The sequence below is a fragment of the Gorilla gorilla genome, chromosome 20, assembly GCF_029281585.2.
Source record: "Gorilla gorilla gorilla isolate KB3781 chromosome 20, NHGRI_mGorGor1-v2.1_pri, whole genome shotgun sequence".
Classification (NCBI taxonomy): domain Eukaryota; kingdom Metazoa; phylum Chordata; class Mammalia; order Primates; family Hominidae; genus Gorilla; species Gorilla gorilla.
Window position 1 is genome coordinate 3,491,348 of NC_073244.2, and position 17,268 is coordinate 3,508,615.

The window sequence follows — 17,268 nt, forward strand, 5'->3', positions numbered from 1 at the left end:
CACTATCTGTATGAACATGGAAATATCTACACCGCTATCTGTTTGAACAGGGAAGTATATACACCGCTATCTGCTTGAAAATGGAAATATCTACACAGCTATCTGCATATACATGGGAATATCTACACAGCTATCTCTTTACCCTTGGAAATAACTACACCGCTATCTGTATGAACATGGAAATATCTACACCGCCATCTGTATGAACATGGAAATATCTGCACCGCCATCTGAATGAACATATAAATATCTACACCGCCATCTGTATTAAGATGGAGATATCTACACAGCTATCTGTATAAAGATGGAAATATCTACACCGCTATGTGTATAAACATGGAAATATCTACACCGCTATCTGTATAAACATGGAAATATCTACACCGCTACCTGTATAAACATGGAAATATCAGCACCGCTATCAGTATGAACATGGAAGTATCTACACCGCCATCTGTATGAACATGGAAATATATTCACCGCCATCTGTATGAACATGGAAATATCTGCACCGCCATCTGTATGAACATATAAATATCTACACCGCCATCTGTATTAAGATGGAGATATCTACACCGCTATCTGTATGAACATGGAAATATCTACACCACTATGTGTATAAACATGGAAATATCTACACCGCTATCTGTATAAACATGGAAATTTCTACACTGCTACCTGTATAAACATGGAAATATCAGCACCGCTATCTGTATGAACATGGAAATATCTACACCGCCATCTGTATGAACATGGAAAAATCTTCACCGTCATCTGTATGAACATGGATATATCTACACAGCCATCTGTATGAACATGGAAATATCTTCACCGCCATCTGTATGAACATGGATATGTCTACACAGCCGTCTGGATGAACATAGAAATATCTACACAGCTATCTGTATGAACATGGAAATATCTACACCTCTATCTGTATAAACATGCATAAATCTTCACCGCTATCTGTATAAACATGGAAATATCCACACCGCTATCTGTATGAACATGGAAATATCTACACCGCTATCTGCATGAAAATGGAAATATCTACACAGCTATCTGCATATACATGGAAATATCTACACCGCTATCTGCATAAACATGGAAATATCTACACTGCTACCTGTATAAACATGGAAATATCAGCACCGCTATCTGTCCGCCATCTGTATGAACATATAAATATGTACACCGCCATCTTTATTAAGAAGGAGATATCTACACCGCTATCTGTATAAACATGGAAATATCTACACCGCTATCTGTATGAACATGGAAATATCTACACCGTTACCTGTATAAACACGGAAATATGTACACCGCTACCTGTATAAACATGGAAGTAGCAGCACCGCTATCGGTATGAACATGGCAATATCTGCAAGGCTATCTGTATGAACATGGAAATATCTACAACGCCATCTGTATGAACATGGAAATATCTTCACCGCCATCTGTATGAACATGGATATATCTACACAGCCATCTGGATGAACATGGAAATATCTACACCGCTATCTGTATGAACATGGAAATATTTACACCGCTATCTGTATGAACATGGAAATTTCTACACAGCCATCAGGATGAACATGGAAATATCTACACCGCTATCTGTATGAACATGGAAATACATACACCGCTATCTGCATGAACATGGAAATATCTACACCGCTATCTGTATGAACATGGAAATATCTACACCGCTATCTGTATGAACATGGAAATATCTTCACCGCCATCTGTATGAACATGGATATATCTACACAGCCATGTGGATGAACATGGAAATATCTACACCGATATCTGTGAAAACATGCATACATCTTCACTGCTATCTGTAAAAACATGGAAATATCTACACCGCTATCTTTATGAACATGGAAATATCTACACCGCTAACTCTTTGAACAGGGAAATATATACACCTCTATCTGCATGAAAATGGAAATATCTACACCACTATCTGTATGAACATGGAAATACATACACCCCTATCTGTATGGACATGGAAATATCTACACCGCTATTTGTATGAACATGGAAATATCTGCACCGCTATCTGTATGAACATTGAAATATCTTCACCGCCATCAGTATGAACATGGATATATCTACACAGCCATCTGGATGAACATGGAAATATCTGCACAGCTATCTGTATGAACATGGAAATATCTACACCTCTATCTGTATGAACATGGATATATCTACACAGCCATCTGGATGAACATGGAAATATCTACACCGCTATCTTTATGAACATGGAAATATCTACACCACTAACTTTTTGAACAGGGAAATATATACACCGCTATCTGCATGAAAACGGAAATATCTACACAGCTATCTGCTTATACATGGAAATATCTACACAGCTATCTCTTTACACATGGAAATAACTACACTGCTATCTGTACGAACATGGAAATATGTACACCGCCATCTGTATGAACATGGAAATATCTGCACCGCCATCTGTATGAACATTTAAATATCTACACCGCCATCTGTATTAAGATGGAGATATCTACACCACTATCTGCATAAACATGGAAATATCTACACCGCTATCTGTATAGACATGGAAATATCTACACCTCTATGTGTATAAACATGGAAATATCTACACTGCTATCTGTATAAACATGGAAATATCTGCACCGCTACCTGTATAAACATGGAAATATCAGAACCGCTATCAGTATGATCATGGAAGTTTCTACACCGCCATCTGTATGAACATGGAAATATCTGCACCGCCATCTGTATGAACATATAAATATCTACACCGCCATCTGTATTAAGAAGGAGATATCTACACCGCTATCTGTATAAACATGGAAATATCTACACCGCTATCTGTATGAACATGGAAATATCTACACCGTTACCTTTATAAACACGGAAATATGTACACCGCTAACTGTATAAACATGGAAGTATCAGCTCCGCTATCGGTATGAACATGGCAATATCTACACGGCTATCTGTATGAACATGGAAATATCTACAACGCCATCTGTATGAACATGGAAATATCTTCACCGCCATCTGTATGAACATGGATATATCTACACAGCCATCTGGATGAACATGGAAATATCTACACCGCTATCTGTATGAACATGGAAATATTTACACCGCTATCTGTTTGAACATGGAAATATATACAGCGCTATCTGCTTGAAAATGGAAATATCTACACTGCTATCTGTATGAAGATGGAAATACATACACCGCTATCTGTATGAACAAGGAAATATCTACACCGCTTTCTGTATGAACATGGAAATATCTACACCGCTATCTGTATGAACATGGAAATATCTTCACCGCCATCTGTATGAACATGGATATATCTACACAGCCATCTGGATGAACATGGAAATATCTGCACCGCTATCTGTATGAAGATGGAAATATCTACACCGCTATCTGTATGAACATGGATATATCTACACAGCCATCTGGATGAACATGGAAATAACTACACCGCTATCTGTGTAAACATGCATACATCTTCACCGCTATCTGTATAAACATGGAAATATCTACACCCCTATCTTTCTGAACATGGAAATATCTACACCGCTAACTGTTTGAACAGGGAAATATATACACCGCTATCTGCATGAAAATGGAAATATCTACACAGCTATCTGCATATACATGGAAATATCTACACAGATATCTCTTTACACATGGAAATAACTGCACCACTATCTGTATGAACATGGAAATATCTACACCGCCGTGTGTATGAACATGGAAATATCTGCACCGCCATCTGTATGAACATATAGATATCTACACCGCCATCTGTATTAAGATGGAGATATCTACACCGCTATCTGTACAAACATGGAAATATCTACACCACTATCTGTATGAACATGGAATTATCTACACCGCTATCTGTTTGAACAGGGAAGTATATACACCGCTATCTGCTTGAAAATGGAAATATCTACACAGCTATCTGCATATACATGGGAATATCTACACAGCTATCTCTTTACACTTGGAAATAACTACACCGCTATCTGTATGAACATGGAAATATCTACACCGCCATCTGTATTAACATGGAAATATCTGAACCGCCATCTGAATGAACATATAAATATCTACACCGCCATCTGTATTAAGATGGAGATATCTACACCGCTATCTGTATAAAGATGGAAATATCTACACCGCTATGTGTATAAACATGGAAATATCTACACCGCTATCTGTATAAACATGGAAATATCTACACCGCTGCCTGTATAAACATGGAAATATCAGCACCGCTATCAGTATGAACATGGAAGTATCTACACCGCCATCTGTATGAACATGGAAATATATTCACCGCCATCTGTATGAACATGGAAATATCTGCACCGCCATCTCTATGAACATATAAATATCTACACCGCCATCTGTATTAAGATGGAGATATCTACACCGCTATCTGTATGAACATGGAAATATCTACACCACTATGTGTATAAACATGGAAATATCTACACCGCTATCTGTATAAACATGGAAATATCTACCCTGCTACCTGTATAAACATGGAAATATCAGCACCGCTATCTGTATGAACATGGAAATATCTACACCGCCATCTGTATGAACATGGAAAAATCTTCACCGCCATCTGTATGAACATGGATACATCTACACAGCCATCTGTATGAACATGGAAATATCTTCACCGCCATCTGTATGAACATGGATATGTCTACACAGCCGTCTGGATGAACATGGAGATATCTACACCGCTATCTGTACAAACATGGAAATATCTACACCGCTATCTGTATGAACATGGAAATATCTACACCGCTATCTGTTTGAACATGGAAATATCTACACCGCTATCTGCATGAAAATGGAAATATCTACACAGCTATCTGCATATACATGGAAATATCTACACAGCTATCTCTTTGCTCATGGAAATAACTACACCGCTATCTCTATAAACATGGAAATATCTACACCACCATCTGTATGAAAATGGAAATATCTGCACCGCCATCTGTATGAACATATAAATATCTACACTGCCGTCGGTATTAAGAAGGAGATATCTACGCCGCTATCTGTATAAACATGGAAATATCTACACGGCTATCTGTATGAACATGGAAATATCTACACCGCTACCTGTATAAACACAGAAATATGTACACCGCTACCTGTATAAACATGGAAGGATCAGTACCGCTATCGGTATGAACATGCCAATATCTACACGGCTATCTGTATGAACATGGAAATATCTACAACGCCATCTGTATGAACATGGAAATATCTTCACCTCCATCTGTATGAACATGGATATATGTACACAGCCATCTGGATGAACATGGAAATATCTACACCGCTATCTGTATGAACATGGAAATATCTACACCACTATCTGTATGAACATGGAAATATGTACACAGCCATCAGGATGAACATGGAAATATCTACACCGCTATCTGTATGAACATGGAAATACATACACCGCTATCCGTATGAACATTGAAATATCTACACCGCTATCTCTATGAACATGGAAATATCTACACCGCTATCTGTAGGAACATGGAAATAGCTACACTGCTATCTGTATGAACATGGAAATATCTACACCGCTATCTCTTTGAACATGGAAATATCTGCACCGCTATCTGTATGAAAATGGAAATATCTTCACCTCCATCTGTATGAACATGGATATATCTACACAGCCATCTGGATGAACATGGAAATATCTACACCGCTATCTGTATGAACATGGAAATATCTTCACCGCCATCTGGAAGAACATGAAAATATCTACACCGCTATCTGTGTAAACATGCATACATCTTCACCGCTATCTGTATAAACATGGAAATATCTACACCGCTACCTGTATAAACATGGAAATATCTACACCGCTATCTCTATGAACATGGAAATATCCACACCGCTATCTGTATGAACATGGAAATAGCTACACCGCTATCTGTATGAACATGGAAATATCTACAGCACTATCTGTATGAACATGGAAATATCTACACCGCTATCTGTTTGAACAGGGAAGTATATACACCGCTATCTGCTTGAAAATGGAAATATCTACACAGCTATCTGCATATACATGGGAATATCTACACAGCTATCTCTTTACAAATGGAAATATCTACACCGCTATCTGTATGAACATGGAAATATCTACACCGCCATCTGTATGAACATGGAAATATCTGCACCGCCATCTGAATAAACATATAAATATCTACACCGCCATCTGTATTAAGATGGAGATATCTACACCGCTATCTGTATGAACATGGAAATATCTACACAGACATCTGGATGAACATGAAAATATCTACACCGCTATTTGTGTAAACATGCATACATCTTCACCGCTATCTGTATAAACATGGAAATATCTACACCGCTACCTGTATAAACATGGAAATATCAGCACCGCTATCTGTATGAACATGGAAATATCTACACAGCTATCTGAATATACATGGGAATATCTACACAGCTATCTCTTTACACATGGAAATAACTACACCGCTATCTGTATGAACATGGAAATATCTACACCGCCATCTGTAGGAACATGGAAATATCTGCCCCGCCATCTGTATGAACATATAAATATCTACACCACCATCTGCATTAAGAAGGAGATATCTACACCGATATCTGTATAAACATGGAAATATCTACACTGCTATCTGTATAAACATGGAAATATCTACACCGCTATCTGTATAAACATGGAAATATCTACACCGCTACCAGTATAAACTTGGAAATATCAGCACCGCTATCGGTATGAACACGGAAATATCTACACCGCTATCTGTATGAACATGGAAATATCTACACCGCTATCTGTATGAACATGGAAATATCTTCACTGCCATCTGTATGAACATGGATATATCTACACAGCCATCTGGATGAACATGGAAATATCTACACCGCTATCTGTATGAACATGGAAATATCTACACAGCCATCTGGATGAACATGAAAATATCTACACCGCTATATGTGTAAACATGCATACATCTTCACCGCTATCGGTATAAACATGGAAATATCTACACCGCTACCTGTATAAACATGGAAATATCAGCACCGCTATCTGTATGAACATGGAAATATCTACACCGATATCTGTATAAACATGGAAATATCTACACCGCTATCTGTATGAACATGGAAATAGCTACACCGCTATCTGTATGAACATGGAAATAGCTACACCGCTATCTGTATGAACATGGAAATATCTACACCGCTATCTGTATGAACATGGAAATATCTACACCGCCATCTGTATGAACATGGAAATATCTGCACCGCCATCTGAATAAACATATAAATATCTACACCGCCATCTGTATTAAGATGGAGATATCTACACCGCTATCTGTATAAACATGGAAATATCTACACCGCTATGTGTATAAACATGGTAATATCTACACCGCTATCTGTATAAACATGGAAATATCTACACCGCTACCTGTATAAACATGGAACTATCAGCACCACTATCAGTATGAACATGGAAGTATCTACACCGCCATCTGTATGAACATGGAAATATCTTCACCGCCATCTGTATGAACATGGAAATATCTGCACCGCCATCTGTATGAACATATAAATATCTACACCGCCATCTGTATTAAGATGGAGATATCTACACCGCTATCTGTATAAACATGGAAATATCTACACCGCTATGTGTATAAACATGGAAATATCTACACCGCTATCTGCATAAACATGGAAATATCTACACTGCTACCTGTATAAACATGGAAATATCAGCACCGCTATCTGTATGAACATGGAAATATCTACATCGCCATCTGTATGAACATGGAAAAATCTTCACCGTCATCTGTATGAACATGGATATATCTACACACCCATCTGTATGAACATGGAAATATCTTCACCGCCATCTGTAAGAACATGGATATGTCTACACAGCCGTCTGGATGAACATGGAAATATCTACACCGCTATCGGTATGAACACGGAAATATCTACACCGCTATCTGTATGAACATGGAAATATCTACACCGCTATCTGTATGAACATGGAAATATCTTCAATGCCATCTGTATGAACATGGATATATCTACACAGCCATCTGGATGAACATGGAAATATCTACACCGCTATCTGTATGAACATGGAAATATCTACACAGCCATCTGGATGAACATGAAAATATCTACACCGCTATATGTGTAAACATGCATACATCTTCACCGCTATCGGTATAAACATGGAAATATCTACACCGCTACCTGTATAAACATGGAAATATCAGCACCGCTATCTGTATGAACATGGAAATATCTACACCGATATCTGTATAAACATGGAAATATCTACACCGCTATCTGTATGAACATGGAAATAGCTACACCGCTATCTGTAAAACATGGAAATATCTACACCGCTATCTGTATGAACATGGAAATATCTACACCGCTATCTGTATGAACATGGAAATATCTACACCGCCATCTGTATGAACATGGAAATATCGGCACCGCCATCTGTATGAACATATAAATATCTACACCGCCATCTGCATTAAGAAGGAGATATCTACAACGCTATCTGTATAAACATGGAAATATTTACACCGCTATCTGTATAAACATGGAAATATCTACACCGCTATCTGTATAAACATGGAAACATCAGCACCGCTATCTGTATGAACATGGAAATATCAGCCCCTCTATCTGTATGAACATGGAAGTATCTACACCGCTATCTGTATGAACATGGAAATATCTACACCGCTATCTGTATGAACATGGAAATATCTACACCGCTATCTGTTTGAACATGGAAATATCTACACCGCTATCTGTATGAACACGGAAATATCTACACCGCTATCTGTTTAAACATGGAAGTATCTAAACCGCTATCTGCATGAAAATGGAAATATATACACAGCTATCTGCATATACATGGAAATATCTACACAGCTATCTCTTTACACATGGAAATAACTACACCGCTATCTATATGAACATGGAAATATCTTCACCGCCATCTGTATGAACATGGATATATCTACACAGCCATCTGGAAGAACATGGAAATATCTACACCGCTATCTGTATGAAGATGGAAATATCTACACCGCTATCTGTGTAAACATTCATACATCTTCACCGCTATCTGTAAAAACATGGAAATATCTACACTGCTATCTGTATGAACAAGGAAATAACTACACCGCTATCTGTTTGAACATGGAAATATCTACACGGCTATCTGCATGAAAATGGAAATATCTACACAGCTATCTGCATATACATGGAAATATCTACAAAGCTATCTCTTTACACATGGAAATAAGTACAGCGCTATCTCTATAAACATGGAAATAGCTACACCGCCATCTGTATGAACATGGAAATATCTGCACCGCCATCTGTATGAACATTTAAATATCTACACCGCCATCTATATTAAGATGGAGATATCTACACCTCTATCTGTATAAACTTGGAAATATCTACACCGCTATCTGTATAAACATGGAAATATCTACACCGCAATCTGTATAAACATGGAAATATCTACACCGCTACCTGTACAAACATGGAAATATCAGCACCGCTATCTGTATGAACATGGAAATATCTACACCGCTATCTCTATGAACATGGAAATATCTACACCGGTATCTGTATGAACATGGAAATATCTACATCGCTATCTGTTTGAACACGGAAATATCTACACCGCAATCTGCATGAAAATGGAAATATCTACACTGCTATCTGCATATACATTTAAATATCTACACAGCTATCTCTTTACACATGGAAATAACTAAACCGCTATCTGTATGAACATGGAAATGTCTAAACCGCCATCTGTATGAACATGGAAATATCTGCACCGCCATCTGTATGAACATATAAATATCTACACCGCCATCTGTATTAAGATGGAGATACCTACACTGCTATCTGTATAAACATGGAAATATCTACACCGCCATCTGTACGAACATATAAATATCTACACCGCCATCTGTATGAAAATATAAATATCTACACCGCCATCTGTACTTAGAGATATCTCCACTGCTATCTGTATAAACATGGAAATATCTACTCCGCTATCTCTATAAACATGGAAATATCTACACCGCCATCTGTATGAACATGGAAATATCTGCACCGCCATCTGTATGAACATATAAATATCTACACCGCCATCTGTAATAAGATGGAGATATCTACACTGCTATCTGTATAAACATGGAAATATCTACACCGCGATCTGTATGAACATATAAATATCTACGCCGCCATCTGTATTAAGAAGGAAATATCTAAACCGCTATCTGTATAAACATGGAAATATCTACACCGCTGCCTGTATAAACAAGGAAATATCAGCACCGCTATCTGTATGAACATGGAAATATCTACACCGCTATCTGTATGAACATGGAAATATCTACACCGCTATCTGTATGAACATGGAAATAGCTACACCGCTATCTGTATGAACATGGATATATCTACACAGCCATCTGGATGAACATGGAAATATCTACACCGCTGTCTCTGTAAACATGCATAGATCTTCACCGCTATCTGTATAAACATGGAAATATCTACACCGCTATCTGTATGAAGATGGAAATATCTACACCGCTATCTGTATGAACATGGAAATATCTACACCGCTATCTGTTTGAACATGGAAATATCTACACCGCTATCAGCATGAAAATGGAAATATCTACACTGCTATCTGCATATACATTTAAATATCTACACAGCTATCTCTTTACACATGGAAATAACTACACCGCTATCTGTATGAACATGGAAATATCTGCACCGCCATCTGTATGAACATATAAATATCTACACCGCCATCTGTATTAAGATGGAGATATCTACACCGCTATCTGTATAAACATGGAATTATCTAAACCGCTATCTGTATAAACATGGAAATATCTACACCGCTATCTGTTTGAACATGGAAATATCTACACCGCTATCTGCATGAAAATGGAAATATCTACACTGCTATCTGCATATACATTTAAATATCTACACAGCTATCTCTTTACACATGGAAATAACTAAACCGCTATCTGTATGAACATGGAAATATCTGCACCGCCATCTGTATGAACATATAAGTATCTACACTGCCATCTGTATTAAGATGGAGATACCTACACTGCTATCTGTATAAACATGGAAATATCTACACCGCCATCTGTACGAACATATAAATATCTACACCGCCATATGTCTGAAAATATAAATATCTACTCCGCCATCTGTATTTAGATAGAGATATCTCCACTGCTATCTGTATAAACATGGAAATAGCTACTCCGCTATCTCTATAAACATGGAAATATCTACACCGCCATCTGTATGAACATGGAAATATCTACACCGCCATCTGTATGAACATATAAATATCTACACCGCCATCTGTATTAAGATGGAGATATCTACACTGCTATCTGTATAAACATGGAAATATCTACACCGCCATCTGTATGAACATATAAATATCTACGCCGCCATCTGTATTAAGAAGGAAATATCTAAACCGCTATCTGTATAAACATGGAAATATCTACACCGCTTCCTGTATAAACAAGGAAATATCAGCACCGCTATCTGTATGAACATGGAAATATCTACACCGCTATCTGTATGAACATGGAAATATCTACACCGCTATCTGTATGAACATGGAAATAGCTACACCGCTATCTGTATGAACATGGATATATCTACACAGCCATCTGGATGAACATATAAATATCTACACCGCTATCTCTGTAAACATGCAGAGATCTTCACCGCTATCTGTATAAACATGGAAATATCTACACCGCTATCTGTATGAACATGGAAATATCTACACCGCTATCTGTATGAACATGGAAATATCTACACCGCTATCTGTTTGAACATGGAAATATCTACACCGCTATCTGCATGAAAATGGAAATATCTACACTGCTATCTGCATATACATTTAAATATCTACACAGCTATCTCTTTACACATGGAAATAACTACACCGCTATCTGAATGAACATGGAAATATCTGCACCGCCATCTGTATGAACATATAAATATCTACACCGCCATCTGTATTAAGATGGAGATATCTACTCCGCTATCTGTATAAACATGGAATTATCTACACCGCTATCTGTATAAACATGGAAATATCTACACTGCTATCTGTATAAACATGGAAATATCTACACCACTACCTGTATAAACATGGAAATATCAGCACCGCCATCTGTATGAACATGGAAATATCTACACCGCCATCTGTATGAACATGGAAATACCTACACCGCTATCTGTGTAAACATGCATACATCTTCACCGCTATCTGTATAAACATGGAAATATCTACACCGCTATCTGTATGAACATGGAAATATCTACACTGCTATCTATTTGAACATGGAAATATCTACACCGCTATCTGCATGAAAATGGAAATATCTACACAGATATCTGCATATACATGGAAATATCTACACAGCTATCTCTTTACACATGGAAATATCTACACCGCTATCTCTATAAACATGGAAATATCTACACCACTATCTGTATAAATATGGAAATATCTACACCGCTACATGTATAAATATGGAAATATCAGCACAGCTATCTGTATGAACATGGAAATATCTACACCGCTATCTCCTTGAACATGGAAATATCTACACCGCTATCTGTATGAACATGGAAATAGCTACACCGCTATCTTTATGAACATGGAAATATCTACACCACTATCTGTATGAACATGGAAATATCTACAACGCTATCTGTATGAACATGGATATATCTACACAGCCATCTGGATGAACATGGAAATATCTACACTGCTATCTGTGTAGACATGCATACATCTTCACCGATATCTGTATAAACATGGAAATATCTACACCGCTATCTGTTTGAACATGGAAATATATACACCTCTATCTGCATGAAAATGGAAATATCTACACAGCTATCTGCATATACATGGAAATATCTACACAGCTATCTCTTTACACATGGAAATAACTACACCGCTATCTGTATGAGCATGGAAATATCTACACCGCCATCTGTATTAACATGGGAATATCTGCACCGCCATCTGTATGAACATGGAAATATCTGCACCGCCATCTGTATGAACATATAAATATCTACACCGCCATGTGTATTAAGATGGAGATACCTACACCGCTATCTGTATAAACATGAAAATATCTACAGCGCTATCCGTATAAACATGGAAATATCTACACCGCTATCTGAATAAACATGGAAATATCTACACCGCTACCTGTATAAACATGGAAATATCAGCACCGCTATCAGTATGAACATGGAAGAATCTACACCGCCATCTGTATGAACATGGAAATATCTTCAATGCCATCTGTATGAACATGGAAATATCTGCACCGCCATCTGTATGAACATATAAATATCTACACCGCCATCTGTATTAAGATGGAGATATCTACACCGCTATCTGTATGAACATGGAAATATCTACACCGCTATGTGCATAACATGGAAATATCAACACCGCTATCTGTATAAACATGGAAATATCTACACTGCTACCTGTATAAACATGGAAATATCAGCACAGCTTATCTGTATGAACATGGAAATATCTACACCGCCATCTGTATGAACATGGAAAAATCTTCACCGTCATCTGTATGAACATGGATATATCTACACAGCCATCTGTATGAACATGGAAATATCTTCACCGCCATCTGTATGAACATGGATATGTGTACACAGCAGTCTGGATGAACATGGAAATATCTACACAGCTATCTGTATGAACATGGAAATATCTACACCGCTATCTGTGTAAACATGCATACATCTTCACCGCTATCTGTACAAACATGGAAATATCCACACCGCTATCTGTATGAACATGGAAATATCTACACCGCTATCTGTTTGAACATGGAAATATCTACACCGTTATCTGCATGAAAATGGAAATATCTACACAGCTATCTGCATATACATGGAAATATCTACACAGCTATCTCTTTGCACATGGAAATAACTACACCAATAATTCTATAAACATGGAAATATCTACACCGCCATCTGTATGAAAATGGAAATATCTGCACTGCCATCTGTATGAACATATAAATATCTACACTGCCGTCTGTATTAAGAAGGAGATATCCACGCCGCTGTCTGTATAAACATGGAAATATCTACACCGCTATCTGTATGAACATGGAAATATCTACACCGCTATCTGTAAAAACACAGAAATATGTACACCGCTACCTGTATAAACATGGAAGTATCAGCACCGCTATCGGTATGAACATGCAAATATCTACACGGCTATCTGTAAGAACATGGAAATATCTACAACGCCATCTGTATGAACATGGAAATATGTTCACCGCCATCTGTATGAACATGGATATATCTACACAGCCATCTGGATGAACATGGAAATATCTACACCGCTATCTGTATGAACATGGAAATATCTACACCGCTATCTGTATGAACATGGAAATATCTACACCGCTATCTGTATGAACATGGAAATATCTTCACCGCTATCTGTATGAACATGGAAATATCTACACCGCTATCTGTTTGAACATGGAAATATCTACACCGCTATCTGCATGAAAATGGAAATATCTACACTGCTATCTGCATATACATTTAAATATCTACACAGCTATCTCTTTACACATGGAAATAACTACACCGCTATCTGAATGAACATGGAAATATCTGCACCGCCATCTGTATGAACATATAAATTTCTACAACGCCATCTGTATTAAGTTGGAGATATCTACACCGCTATCTGTATAAACATGGAATTATCTACACCGCTATCTGTATAAACATGGAAATATCTACACCGCTATCTGTATAAACATGGAAATATCTACACCACTACCTGTATAAACATGGAAATATCAGCACCGCCATCTGTATGAACATGGAAATATCTACACCGCCATCTGTATGAACATGGAAATACCTACACCGCTATCTGTGTAAACATGCATACATCTTCACCGCTATCTGTATAAACATGGAAATATCTACACCGCTATCTGTATGAACATGGAAATATCTACACCGCTATCTGTATGAACATGGAAATATCTACACTGCTATCTATTTGAACATGGAAATATCTACACCGCTATCTGCATGAAAATGGAAATATCTACACAGATATCTGCATATACATGGAAATATCTACACAGCTATCTCTTTACACATGGAAATATCTACACCGCTATCTCTATAAACATGGAAATATCTACACCACTATCTGTATAAATATGGAAATATCTACACCGCTACCTGTATAAATATGGAAATATCAGCACAGCTATCTGTATGAACATGGAAATATCTACACCGCTATCTCCTTGAACATGGAAATATCTACACCGCTATCTGTATGAACATGGAAATAGCTACACCGCTATCTTTATGAACATGGAAATATCTACACCACTATCTGTATGAACATGGAAATATCTACAACGCTATCTGTATGAACATGGATATATCTACACAGCCATCTGGATGAACATGGAAATATCTACACTGCTATCTGTGTAGACATGCATACATCTTCACCGATATCTGTATAAACATGGAAATATCTACACCGCTATCTGTTTGAACATGGAAATATATACACCGCTATCTGCATGAAAATGGAAATATCTACACAGCTATCTGCATATACATGGAAATATCTACACAGCTATCTCTTTACACATGGAAATAACTACACCGCTATCTGTATGAGCATGGAAATATCTACACCGCCATCTGTATTAACATGGGAATATCTGCACCGCCATCTGTATGAACATGGAAATATCTGCACCGCCATCTGTATGAACATATAAATATCTACACCGCCATGTGTATTAAGATGGAGATACCTACACCGCTATCTGTATAAACATGAAAATATCTACAGCGCTATCCGTATAAACATGGAAATATCTACACCGCTATCTGTATAAACATGGAAATATCTACACCGCTACCTGTATAAACATGGAAATATCAGCACCGCTATCAGTATGAACATGGAAGAATCTACACCGCCATCTGTATGAACATGGAAATATCTTCAACGCCATCTGTATGAACATGGAAATATCTGCACCGCCATCTGTATGAACATATAAATATCTACACCGCCATCTGTATTAAGATGGAGATATCTACACCGCTATCTGTATGAACATGGAAATATCTACACCGCTATGTGTATAACATGGAAATATCAACACCGCTATCTGTATAAACATGGAAATATCTACACTGCTACCTGTATAAACATGGAAATATCAGCACCGCTTATCTGTATGAACATGGAAATATCTACACCGCCATCTGTATGAACATGGAAAAATCTTCACCGTCATCTGTATGAACATGGATATATCTACACAGCCATCTGTATGAACATGGAAATATCTTCACCGCCATCTGTATGAACATGGATATGTGTACACAGCCGTCTGGATGAACATGGAAATATCTACACAGCTATCTGTATGAACATGGAAATATCTACACCGCTATCTGTGTAAACATGCATACATCTTCACCGCTATCTGTACAAACATGGAAATATCCACACCGCTATCTGTATGAACATGGAAATATCTACACCGCTATCTGTTTGAACATGGAAATATCTACACCGTTATCTGCATGAAAATGGAAATATCTACACAGCTATCTGCATATACATGGAAATATCTACACAGCTATCTCTTTGCACATGGAAATAACTACACCAATATCTCTATAAACATGGAAATATCTACACCGCCATCTGTATGAAAATGGAAATATCTGCACCGCCATCTGTATGAACATATAAATATCTACACTGCCGTCTATATTAAGAAGGAGATATCCACGCCGCTATCTGTATAAACATGGAAATATCTACACCGCTATCTGTATGAACATGGAAATATCTACACCGCTATCTGTAAAAACACAGAAATATGTACACCGCTACCTGTATAAACATGGAAGTATCAGCACCGCTATCGGTATGAACATGCAAATATCTACACGGCTATCTGTATGAACATGGAAATATCTACAACGCCATCTGTATGA